Genomic DNA, 12,999 nt, shown 5'->3' with positions numbered 1-12,999 from the left:
TCAAAGGCTCGCCTGGAGATTAATCTAAACTGATTGAATTAAGTGAGAGTGATTGACTTTGTTGATTAGCCTACTTCAATTTAATTAGATTGTAACCATACCTGGCTGGCCCTTAAGAAGGTATTGTTCTCAGAAGCTAAGGACTTTGAACTCAACTGGAGACCACCTTCAAGTCCAGTGAACCAATGGATTTGGATGATGCCTACCAATCAGCTTGAAGCAGTGTATAAGGACTGCCTCTGCTCCAGACCTATAAAAAGCTTCCACACTCAGTTTGAGGGCAGTTCATGATTGAAGTCAGCTTGTAGCAGAGGACTTGAAGAAACAAACCAGGCTGGAACTCTAGGCTAGAGAGGGCTTTTCTGAGCTCCACATGTTCTTTTTTTTTTTTTTTTTGCTAATACTATTAAAATTTAATAAATGCTTAATGCCCAAAGACTTCTAGTTTAAGGTGACCACATATTAGATTTTTAGACATCACAGTTAGATTTTAAACATCACAGGTTAAAGCCATTGACCTTGAAGGTAGGATGTGCAGAAACATCCAAAGGATGCCAGAAGAGAGAGCATTATAAATTTAAATAAAAAACTTGAATATCATAATGCAAAAAAAATTTCAAGAATACTGCCAAAAATGCCTGAATACAGAAAACAAATCAGCACTTTAAATAATACATAGGAGGTAGCTAGGTGACACAGTGGATAGAGCACTGGCCCTGGAGTCAGGAGTACCTGAGTTCAAATCCGGCCTCAGACACTTAACACTTACTAGCTGTGTGACCCTGGGCAAGTCACTTAACCCCAGTTGCCTCACTAAAAAAAAATAATAATAATACATAGATTTAAAATATTTTAAAAATACCCTACTTTGAAGTCCAAGACACTAATTCCAATTACTAAAAAGAAAATCTGAAAGTGCCTTTGAGAAATACCTTCAAATATAAAAGAAATATAAATATCAAATATGAAATAACAGATATATAAAATATAAATATAAAATAACAGAAGCCAATAGGCACCCACTAAAACAGCCAAAGGAAAGAGAATAGGAACTCTGAAAAGCAAAGGAGTCTATATGCAAATCTAAATGACATACCCTGCAAACCTGAGACTAAAAATCAATTTTTAAAAAGTGGACACAACAGTCAAGAAGTGATTAACCAGAAGATGGCAGAGGAAAGGCAGTGAGTTCTTGAACTCATGACATGATTGCTCCAAAAAACATCCAAATAATGCCATAGGACAATGCCTGGAGCAGCAAAACCCACAGAAGAATGTGCTGAAATCATCTTTTACCCAAGAACAGCGAGGAAGGTCTGAAGGAGGGAGCTGCTGTGCTGAGACAGGAGTGGAGCCCAACCCCACAGTCACCCTGACACAGATCCAGGAAGGCTTCCCCAGAAAAAGAGACCCCCAGAGCCTTTGAATCAACTGAAGTGCCAGTCTCATCTGGAACTAAACTCACAGTCTGGTTAGAGGGCTGAGCTCTTGGCAGGGGGAGACAGAATTTGGCTGGTGCTGAGGCAGAACTTGGGTTTTCCACCCCTGCTGGAAACCAGGAGGTAAGTTTGAGTAGCAGTGGCCTAGGTAGGGGAGGGGCACTGGCTCATCTGAGCTGACAAACACAACATGCAAAGCTGGTTGATTAGCAAGTTGGTCTGGGGTCATCTATGGACCAGGGAACGGGCCAGGTGAGTGAAGAACCTGATCCTCCTTAAATCATGCAACTTGGGACTTCTGAAGCTTCTGAAGCCCCACTTTAAGGAGCCAAAAGTCAAGTAAAAGAAAGGCAAGATGAACAGAAAGAGAAAGGTGAGGACCATAGAAAGTTTCTGCAGTGACAAGGAAAATCAAGGTGTACCCTCAGAGGAAGATATCAATGACAGGATTCCTATATCTAAGGCTTCCAAGGAAAAGATTAATTGGTCTCAGGCCATAGAGGCACTCAAAAAGGACTTTGAAGATAAAGTTAAAGAGGTAGTGGAAAAAATGGAAAGAGAAATGAGGGTGATGCAGGAAAGACATGAGAAAAAAGTCAACAGCTCGAAAAAGCAAAAAACTTTCAAGGAAGATGATGTTCTGCATTACTGCACAAGTATGACATATTGAATTGCTTGATCTCATAGGGAGAGCTGAGGAGGGAGGGAGTAAGAAAAATTTAGAACACAGAATTAGCTCAGGGACCCTGATCTCATTGGAGTGGGCTCATGGAGGGAATAGCTTTCATACCCAATTGGGAGGAGTAATCTATTTAACCCTGCAGGAAAATATGAGGGGAAGAGGATAAGGAAGGAAGGGTGAAAAAAAAGGGAGTGCAGAGTGAGGGAGAGGATATTCAGAAGTAAAACACTTCTGAGGAGGAATAGGTAAAAAGAAGATAGAGTAAATGTCATGGGAAGGGAGTGGGATGGAAGGAAATAGTTATGATGACTGATTATAATGGCAAAACGTATGGTACCTACTTTGCTGGGCTTTTATGAAGAAAATCCTCTGTCAAGCTTAAGGTACTATATGCAGGTTATGATGAACAGCATACTATCAAAAAAACCTGGAAAGGCCTACATGAACTGAAGTAGAGTGAAATGTACTGTATACAAAATAACAGCAATAGTGGGGGAAGGCTGGGAAGCCTGTGGTTATTTTCAGCAAGGCAATGATCCAATATAACCCTGAAAAACTTATGAAAATTGCAGCCCATCTGCAGAGAAAGAACTGATAGTATCTGAAAACAGATGGAAACACATTTAAAAAATGTTTTTTTCTTTTCCTCTTTGACAATTCCTTAATCTGAAGTTTTGGGCTTTTTGACTGTTTTCCCTCACAACTAGCTAATATGGGAATTTTTCCATGACTACTCATGTATAACTTATTTTGAATTGCTTGAGTTCTTGTGGGTGGGGGGTGCGAATGGAGGGAGGGGAGAGAAGTTGAAACACAAAGTTTTTAAAAAATTGATGCTAAAATTGTTTTTACATATATTTTGGAAAATAAGATTCTATTCGAAAGAAAATTAAATAAATAAATAGAAGAAATGATGAGCAGGCAGATTTCAGAAAAACCTGGAAAGACTTATATGAACTGATGCTGAGTGAAGTAAGCAGAACCAGGAGAACATTGTACACAGTATCAACAACATTATGTGTTGATCAACTGTGACAGATTCAGCTCTTCTCAGGAATACAATAATCCAAGATAATTCCAAAAGATTCATGATGGAAATTCTCTTTACACCCAGAAAAAAAGAACTATGGAGTCTGAATGCAGATTGAAGTAAACTATTTTCACTTCTGTTGTTTTTTTGTTTCCTCTTTCTTGCTGTTTTTCTCTTTTGTTCTGATTCTTCTTTCACAACATGACTGATGTGGAAATGTTTAAAATGATTGTAAGGTATAACTATGTCTGATTGCTTGCTGTCTTGGTGGGGAAGGGAGGGAGAAAAATTTGGAACTCAAAATCTTACAAAAATGCATGTTGAAAACTATTTTTACATATAATTGGAAAAAATAAAATACTATTTGAATAGAAGAAAATAAAAAATAAAGTGATAGGCTTCTATTTGCTCAATCCTAATTTTTAAGGAATTATTTTCTTCAGAGTGTTTTTGCACCTCCTTTTTCATTTGGCCAATTTGGCTTTTCAAGGTGTTGACTTTTTTCCACGATTTTCCTGTGTCACTCTCATTTCTCTTTCCATTTTTTTCTTCTACCTATCTTACTTTATTTTCAAAGTCCTCTTTGAGCACTTCTATGGCTTGAGACCAATTCATACTTTTCTTGGGGAAGCTTTGGATTCAGTAGCTTTGACTGTTATCTTCTTCTGAGGGTGTATTTTGAGGGTGATCTACCTTGTCGCCAAAGAAACTTTTTATGGTCCTCATATTTTTCTGTCTGATTATTAGCCTAGCCTATTTCTTGCCTTTTAACTCCTTTTTTTTTTGTGAGGCAATTGGGGTTAAGTGACTTGCTCAGGTTCACACAGTAACTCCTTCTTAAAGTGAGGCACTGCTTCCAGGCTGCACTGTCCCAAGCTTCAGTGGGGTCCCAGGTGGCAATATTTAAGGAGAGGCTCATTCTCGGCTTTCCTGTCTTTTGCTCTGGTCTGTAAGTAACCACGGGTCTGCTTGCTCTTTAACTCAGAAGCAGAAATCTGATTCACTGTGGTTGCCAGCTTTGTGTGCCTGTGTCCCTCCCCCACTAGACTGCTGCCTCTCAACTCTGCTTCCTGGTTCCAAACATGCACTCTGCTTCAGCCCTATCAGAGATCTCTCCTATCTCCCCACAGACAACTGCTGGACCCCCTCACTGTTCCATATTTATGTTCCAGAAGTAGCCACTGAAGCTGATGATTCTGAGGCTCTGGGGGCACAGCCTGCCTGGGGCTGGATCTGCACACCATGGTTGCATTCCCTTCTCACCCTGATACAACAGACCTTCCCTGTCACCCTTTTAAGCCATCTTTGGCTGGAAAATGATCTCACTTTGTTCTTTTGTGGGTTCTGCTGCTCCAGGAATTATCTTATGGTATTATTTGGAGGTATGTGGATGGATCATGTGGGGAGCTCCGGAAAGTTACTGCCTTTCCTCCACCATCTTGGCTTGACCACACTGGCTAATAGTTTTGAGATAGATAGAAATGATAATTGAATTCATGGAAGCTGATGATATCACCAAATGCAATAGAATAGATGGAAAAGTGAAGAGAACCCAGGTCAAAGCCCTGTGTGAAACCCAGTGTTAGTGAGTTACCTGGCTGAAGGTCCAGCAAAGAAGACTGAAATGGAGCAGTAAGACAGGTAGAAATGAGCAGTAATACAGGTAATGTCACAGAAATTTATTGAGAGAAGGGTGTTAAGAAAAAGGTGATTGATATATTTGTAAAGCACTTAGCATAGTACCTAGCAAATAATAGGTGCTTAATAAATGCTGTTTCCTTCCTTCCCCTCTTCAAAAACTACAGAGAGGTCAAGAAAAGCAATTAGGTGTGTCAACAAACAGGTCATCACTAACTCTGAAATGAATAGTGTCTTTCCCTCATACCTCAAATGATCTCCCTCCTAACTTCTGCATCTTAGTTTCCCTGACTCCCTTTGAAACTCAGCTCAAATCTCATCTTCTTCAGGAGTCCCTTCTCTATAATTACCTTCCTTGTGATATTGCCTTCCATGATTTTTTTCTTTATCTTGTAAGTACTTGATCTTCTCTTTCTCATTAGAATGAGAGCTCTTTCAAATCAAAAACAGTGCTTTTGTTTTAGCACAGCTGCTGGCAGATGTTGCATTCTTAATAAACATTTTTTTGAATGACATATAAAGAAAAGGTCAATAAAAAGTTATTGTTAAAAAATGTGGTTTATGTATTCAAGGAGTTTCAATCTAGTGAAGAATGACCATACATGCATTAGAAAGACTTAAAGCGAGAGAGCAGAAGGTCCTAATGCAAAGAACATGGACATGGGAGTCATGGCTGCTATACATGGGGTTCTAGGCTCAATTCTGTCATTATCTTACTGCATAACTTGACAAATCAATTCTCCTCTCTGGATTTGTTTCCTCTTCTATAAAATAGAGAATTTTTCTTATATCTTTTCTAAGTTCCTTTCAGGTCTAAAATTTAATGAGTGTATCCTGTAACAGGATTGATAGGAGTATTTGTATTGGCTCCTCATGGGCCATGTGCTCAGAACACTTTCAGAAAGATATTCATGATCAGTAGTTCCTGCTTGGTCCCCTGAGTGTTTCTGTGACTGAGGATGGTGTGTAAGATGATTGGTGACTGTCATTGGGTTAGTATTAAAGTTTAAACTGTCCAGATAAACTGAAGGACAGACATACCTTGAGAAGCAAGGGAGATTAGTCCATTAGCTGTGGCTGCTTTCTGAGTGACGCCAAGGGAACAGATAACCCCAGAATTCAGGACCATCTCTCCTCATTCCAGCTTTACCCACCCCCAAAGGGAACTGTCCACAGTCAGCTGATCACCCTATCTGTCCCTTCACCATCTGTCCTCTATAAAAGCTTTTGCCTTTCTCCTGTTCAAGGAGATAGGTATCTCAGAGAACCAATTCTCTGAAACTATCTCCCCTAAAGAGAAGTTTGACTTTTCTCATAGTCAACTTTCTCTAGTGCCTTAATAAAAAGATTATTTTATTCTAATTGGATTTGTGTGTGAGAGGGTATAATTCTTGAAAGAGGAATACCTAAGGATCCCCATAATTACCCATTTCCCCCATGACAGTTACTAATCCTGGAATAGCCATCCCCCTTAGTGATCTATAGATCCCTTATATATAAGGGAGCAAAGGGAAAATTTTCTCCCTAGTTGGATCCAGTTGCTTGCAACTCTACCAGTCATTTCTGTGAATTTTAAAGGGGATTGTTAGGTCTCTCCCTCACTCTTAAGTATCATGATGGCTACTGGTACATGTCTATGAGACTTGGGGTCTGGAGACATGGAAACTGATTAGTTTAGGGGCTCCTGAGTTGGGTACTAGTTGCCTCAAAAAGAGGTGATTTCCCCAATAGCCTCTCAGAAGAGGATACCACAGTTAGAAGGATTCTGCAGCTGAAAGAACTACAGAGCCATACTGACAGGAAGATCTGGACTTCAAGAGTTGCTCAAGTAGTACACATCTGAAGCAAAAATTAAACATCTGTTTAATAGTCCTACAAAGTCCTCTTTATCCCAGGAGAGAATAAGTAATGGATTGCTATTTTAAGTTTGTAACTATTACTTAGTGCTCTCTTATAAGTCTTTCTTTTCTGATGAAATGAATGAAAGAATAAAAAGAATTTATTAAGCTTTCATTATGTTCCCTTTATTGTGTAAACTTCTAGGGATAAAAATACAAAAGCAAAAAAGTCATAAGGGAAACTTACACTTGAATGGAGGAGATAAGACAAAAGACACATAATCCAGCAAGTCACAGGGTTAAATGGAACAATGAGCCAGTCAAGTGATATGCTTTTTAGGAGGTAATGATAATATTGAGTGTATTACAATCCTCAAAGCAAGAGGAAAAGGGGAGGTAGAGTTAAGGAGAAGAAAAGGCTTAAGGTTAAAGAGTAGGGAAGAAAATTCTACAGTAAAGACAAGGTTGCATGGTGCCTAGGAGTTACTGTACTACTACAGTTTTTGTTCCCTTCAATATATCCTCCACAGAGCTGCCAGTGAGAATAATAAAGCAAAGGTTTGAACAGTTACTCTATTATTTAAGAAATTTTAGTGGTTTCTCATTGCCTCTGGGATAAGATACAGACTCCTCTTTGGCATTTTAATCTGGATCCAAGTTATCTGTCTAGTGTAATTTCATATTACAACCTTCTATACTATAACACATGTTGCACGAGAAAATTATTTATCATTACTTGTGCTAACTAGTACTTATCCTAACACTAATCAGACTTACACCTATCAATTTGTTATTCAGTCATTTTCAGTCATGTCTGACTCTTACCAACCCCATCTGGGGTATTCTTGGCAAAAAAGATACTGGGATGGTTTGCCATTTCCTTCTTCAGCTCATTTTACATATAAGGAAACTGGCCACATCAAATAGCAAGTAGATATCTGAGACCAAATTTGAACTCAGGTCTTCCTGACTCCTGGGTTGGTTCTATCCACTACACCACCTAGCTGACCCATATCTATCAATGCTTGCAATCAAACATCATTAATCAAATGCATACAAGCATTAGTTTATAACACAATTATATGACACAATCATTAACACATTTAAGAACAAACCACCAACCTGATTTCCTGGACTTCTCAATAAGCATGTCTCATAATGGTACTCAGTGATAAGGTTCCCTTTCTGCCTAGCCAGAGGCCATGTATCTCCCTCTGAATAGTTGCCTGGCAAGTCCACAAATCTTCATCAGTCATTCAGTATTGCCTTTCAGCAAATACCTGAGATGCTTAATTCTCAAGTCTCAGAAGCCAGCTTAAGTCAAAACAAGGTCAGGTTCTTATACTTCTACATATGGACATTAGCTGATTACATTTAATTTCTGATTGGTGATTGGACTGTGTAAGCTTATGATAAAAGGAAACTATCAAAGCCAACCTCACTAGCAGTGTGTTTAAGGGAAGAATTCAGGATAAAACAAGAGATAGTGACCATTACAAGATGTAAAATGGACAATTTTGATTATATTAAATTTTAAAAGGCTTTGCACAAACACAAGTCATACAACCAAAATTAGAAGGAAAACAGGTGGAAGGTTATTTTACAGCAAATCTCTCTGATAAAGGCTTTATTTCTCAAATATGTAAAGAACTGAGTAATTGATAAATGGTCAAAGGATATACACAGGTGGTTTTCAGATGAAGATATCAAAGCTAACAATAGTCATGTGAAAAAATACTCTAAATCACTATTGATTAGAGAAATAGAATTATGATACTTCTTGAAGTACCATATCATATTTACCAGATTGGCTAACATGACATAAAAGGAAAATGATAAATGTTGGAGGGGATGTTGAAAAACTGGGATACTAATGCACTCTTGGTGGAGTTTTGATCTGATCTAACCAGTCTGGAAAGCAATTTGGAAGTATGCCCAAGGGGCTATGAAACTGTGAATACTCTTTGATCCATCAATACCATTGCTAGGTCTGTTTCCCAAAGAGATTTTTTTTTTTAAAGAACCTATTTGTACTGAAATATTTATAGCAGCTCTTTTCGTGGTGTCAAAGAATTGGAAATTGAGAAGATGTCCATCACCTGTGGAATGGCTGAACAAGTTGTGATATATGGTTGTAATGAAATATTTATTGTTCTATAAAAAATGACAAGCAGGATGATTTCAGAAAAACCTTACATGTAAAAGATTCCAATTACATTGAATTATGTGAAAGATTTACATGAATTGATGAAGAGTGAAGTGAACAAAACCAGAAGAAGATTGTACATGGTAACAGCAATGCTGTATGATAAATAACTGACAATGACTTAAATCCAATACAATCCCAAAAGATTCATGATGAGAAAAATTCTTTCCATCTACATAGAAAGAAGTAATAGCATCTGAACACAGACTAAAAGCATACTACTTTTCACTTTATTTATTTCTCTTTTTTTGTTCGAGTTTCCTCCACAAAATTACTTACAAGGAAATGTTTTTGCACAATTGCACATGTTTAAACTATATCAGATTGCTCACAGACTCAGGGAGAGGGGAGGGCAAGGAGGGAGGGATAGAATTTAAAACTCAAAACTTAAAAGAGTATTAAACTTTGTTTTATACATGTCATTAAGAAAAAATTTATTTTTTTAAAATTTAGAGGACACATATGACATCAGTAGTTTTTTTAAACCAAATTTGAGGAATAGACACCTTATTATTCATTGTTTAGCAAATCTGGGACACACACATATCATTACCAAACTATGCCATTCAGGTGCTTATTTTATTACATAAAAACAACTTATATAACAATTACTCAGTCACAAAATGGAAGCTTAAAACAAAATGGAATCAGCTATATCAAAACAAAAAAATTATTCTCAGTACACACTTATTCTAATATTCTGGCCTAATAACTGTACATTGTACCTTGTACCTGCTCCTTTTCCTTATCACATCTCTACACTTTTCTCCAACATTACTTCTACCTCTTGGAATCTCTAGATTCCTTCAAGGCTCAAGCTCAAGTATCTCTAACATGATACCTTCCTGATTCTTCCAGGTGTTAGAATTAAGCTCCCCACAGCTTAAGTACTCCCCACAGTTTGAGTATATTTTATATTTACTTATGTATGTGCATGTTTATCTCCTTGGTAGAATGTAAGGTACTTGAGAGCAAAGATTGTTTTTATTTTTGTATTTGTATGCTTACTACCTAGCATATTGCCTGGCATACTTAATAAAACTTGTTGAATTGAATTCAGATGAAACAAATGCTTTTTTCCTTTTATCCAATTAAGCTAGTTGAATTGTATGCTCTAATTTATTAGAGAGTAGACCAATTCATCCTTAACTTTGTACTCTACCCACATCACTGTTTTTACACATCCACAAATATTCAATTATAATCACACATGCTCTCCCTCTTTCTATATTTTATACACAAATGATAAGAAATTCAACATTAGTCATAAAATAATTCTTCTCCACCTACCCACCCCCAATTAATTATTTTTAAAATCCACTGTTTTCTCCCTTTTAAAAGTATTAAAAATGTTAACTTTTTCCAGATTTTATTTCCCAATATAATCATAGACTTAGTTCAAGTGGAGTTTTTTATTTGCAAAATTCCCATTAACGCTGTCTCCATTACTATGGTTGAAGCATTCTGGACTCAATAACATTCACATGTTTGTATTCATTTTTAAAGCCATCATTAGATCTTAAAGAGAGTGAACTTATTTTATTCCTTTTCTTACTTGGAGAACATCTCAGATGTAGAATGTTAAATTATGCATAGCTTTCAAACCTATAAAAACACACACACTTCTGACCAATCTTTTCCCCACAGGTGACATGAGGTGAAATACTGAGGTTGTACCTCTTGGTGACTTTAATGTTTATTGTGTTCTGGCTTAGATCAGAGTCTGGAGGACAGATTTTGTTTTAAATATTTTGGTCTGTGGCAAAGCCTGGTAACTCTCCTCAGTGAGATTATATAATTGGGGCATTAAGAGTAAATACTTAATTGGTAGTTGAGTGTTTTGTTTCTTTCTTTTACTGCCTATATTTCAGAATGCACTTTAAAAAATGTGTTGAGTCCTTTGTGAAAATATATTCCCTCATCCTTGAAGTAAGTCTCAATCTGCTGCTAGTATACATTTCCCCTTGTGAGAAATTATTATTAATAACAGATATCTCAGGGAGATTCAGTGCTTCCCCCCTTCTTCCCAAACCCTGACTTTTAGAAGTCCAGTTTCTCCCTGAAAATAGGATTGCCTTGAATCTTTTCATCTTGATCAGATCCACTCCAAGCTTGCAAGGAATCTAGGGTGCCAAAGCTCATTGTGTTCTACTCAAGTTTGGGTGGAGACAGATCTTTTTTCTAGTTAGGAAGTTCTCTGATCAGGCTTCACACTCTTTGAATTGATACCCAAGGCTGGAGGTATAGCCCTTCATTTTAAGATAGCCTACCACCAAATTTACATTAACCAATTAGATTTCATTGCTGTTTGATGAACCACCTACTGTTTCAAGGTTTTATAATCTGTAAGCCCCACCACCAAGATTGTCTTTGGTCTGAGAGATAACCAATGACCATTCTTTTATTAATATCCTGCCAGTATTATTAATCAAATGATGAAATTACCCACAAACTGTCTCATATTTTTAATCATCATGCCCTTTTAAAAACCACTTTGCTTTCTACTAATCTTTCATTCAATCATTTAAGACTTTTTAATTCAATCAATTATAATTGATATGTGGATTAACATGAAGTGAATATTTAAGAGAAAAGGACACATTTCTCTTACTGCTTCATAATTATATTTTTATTCATGGCATGAGCTTTAGTATTAGGGAAAGTTTATGATAAAAGTTATCACAGCAGCAAGATCCAAGAGTCACTTAAATATAAAGGGATAGTTTATATTAGAAAACATAAACTTGGATACACATATTAATATCTTTTCTAGAAAGACTTACCTAACTATTCTAGACCCTCATTGTTCTCACATACCCCTGAACTCCTACAGCATTATGGTCTATATGTCCTAATTATCACTTAATTTTATATCAATCACTTAATTGTCCTCTGACGTTACATGAGCCCCATCTAGACAATAATCTCTTGAAGGTTCTTGAGACTAATTGTTCTCTGAGAGGGATATTGGACTAATATTATCACTATGCTAATTATTTTAAATTATATGCTAAGTATTAGTGACCTAGTGGCAAAATTTATGTTAAAAGAAAAAAAGCTGTTCCATAATGATTCTTTTTTTCTTCCCCAGGGCAATAAGGGTTAAGTGACTTGCTCAGAGTCACACATAGCTAGTAAATATCAAATGTCTGAGGGTGGATTTGAACTCAGGTCTTCCTGAATCCAGGGCCAGTGCTTTATCCACTGTGCCACCTACCTGCACCTTCCTAATGACTCTTAAAAGGCTAGGGTTATCCCAAGTTTATACCTGCAGATTTAATTCTTCCCCAGCATACCCTGATTTTATTTTGTTGGTTTTTTAGGTTTTTTTGGTGAGGCGATTGGGGTTAAGTGACTTTCCTAGGGTCACACAGCTACTAATTGTTAAGTGTCTGAGGCCAGATTTGAACTCAGGTCCCCCTGACTCCAGGACCGGTGCTCTATCCACTGCGCCACCTAGCTGCCCCCTATACTAGGACTTTTTCATGTCACACAGTCCTGTTATGCTTGATCCTTAAATTGTACCTGCTGTGCAAAGTTACCAGTCTCATGCTCTCCTCCAGAACCATCTGGGTTCAGTGGAAAGATATGTATCAGGATGACTGGAGATGGCCCCCTGCCTAGGATCACATAGTACCTGGTCAGAAAAGAGATGCCAGGGGACCCCTGCACTATCATGGGATGTTGAATCAGGTGCCATCTGGCCACCTTGTGATAATTACACATTATCACTCATGCACTGTCCTAGGTCACAGTTCCAGTTTAGAGAAGAGAGCAAGTATGGTCATAAGGATATAGGAACCCTCCCTTAGTAAAGACCAGACCACAAACCAGTAAGGCAGTGAATCATGCTGGGTTGGAAGCACTGAAAACTTACAGGCCCCTACTGAGCTGTGGAAGCATCAAAAAGAAAAAAAGGCCAGCAATTTTAGCCAATTTCCCCCCAAAACTGGGGGGAGGCAGGTTAGGACCCACATTAGATTTTAGACATCACAGAAGACACACCTTTGAGGTATGATCATCCTGCCAGAAATGGTGGGTAGTATGGTGGACGTCTATAATGGCAATTCCTTCAATCAGGTTGAAATTAAGCCCGAGATGATTGGACACTACCTGGGTGAATTCTCTATCACCTACAAGCCTGTGAAACATGGCCAGCCAGCATT

General features: G+C 37.6%; 1 pseudogene; it reads right to left on the bottom strand.

Annotated features, from left to right (window-relative positions):
• Positions 1-12,533, bottom strand: part of LOC122728926 — a 77,263-nt pseudogene extending 64,730 nt beyond the window's left edge.
• Positions 12,534-12,999: the final 466 nt, after the last annotated feature.

Source organism: Dromiciops gliroides, chromosome 5 (genome assembly GCF_019393635.1).
Source record: "Dromiciops gliroides isolate mDroGli1 chromosome 5, mDroGli1.pri, whole genome shotgun sequence".
Lineage (NCBI taxonomy): Eukaryota > Metazoa > Chordata > Mammalia > Microbiotheria > Microbiotheriidae > Dromiciops > Dromiciops gliroides.
This window is presented reverse-complemented; position numbering and strand designations above follow the sequence as displayed.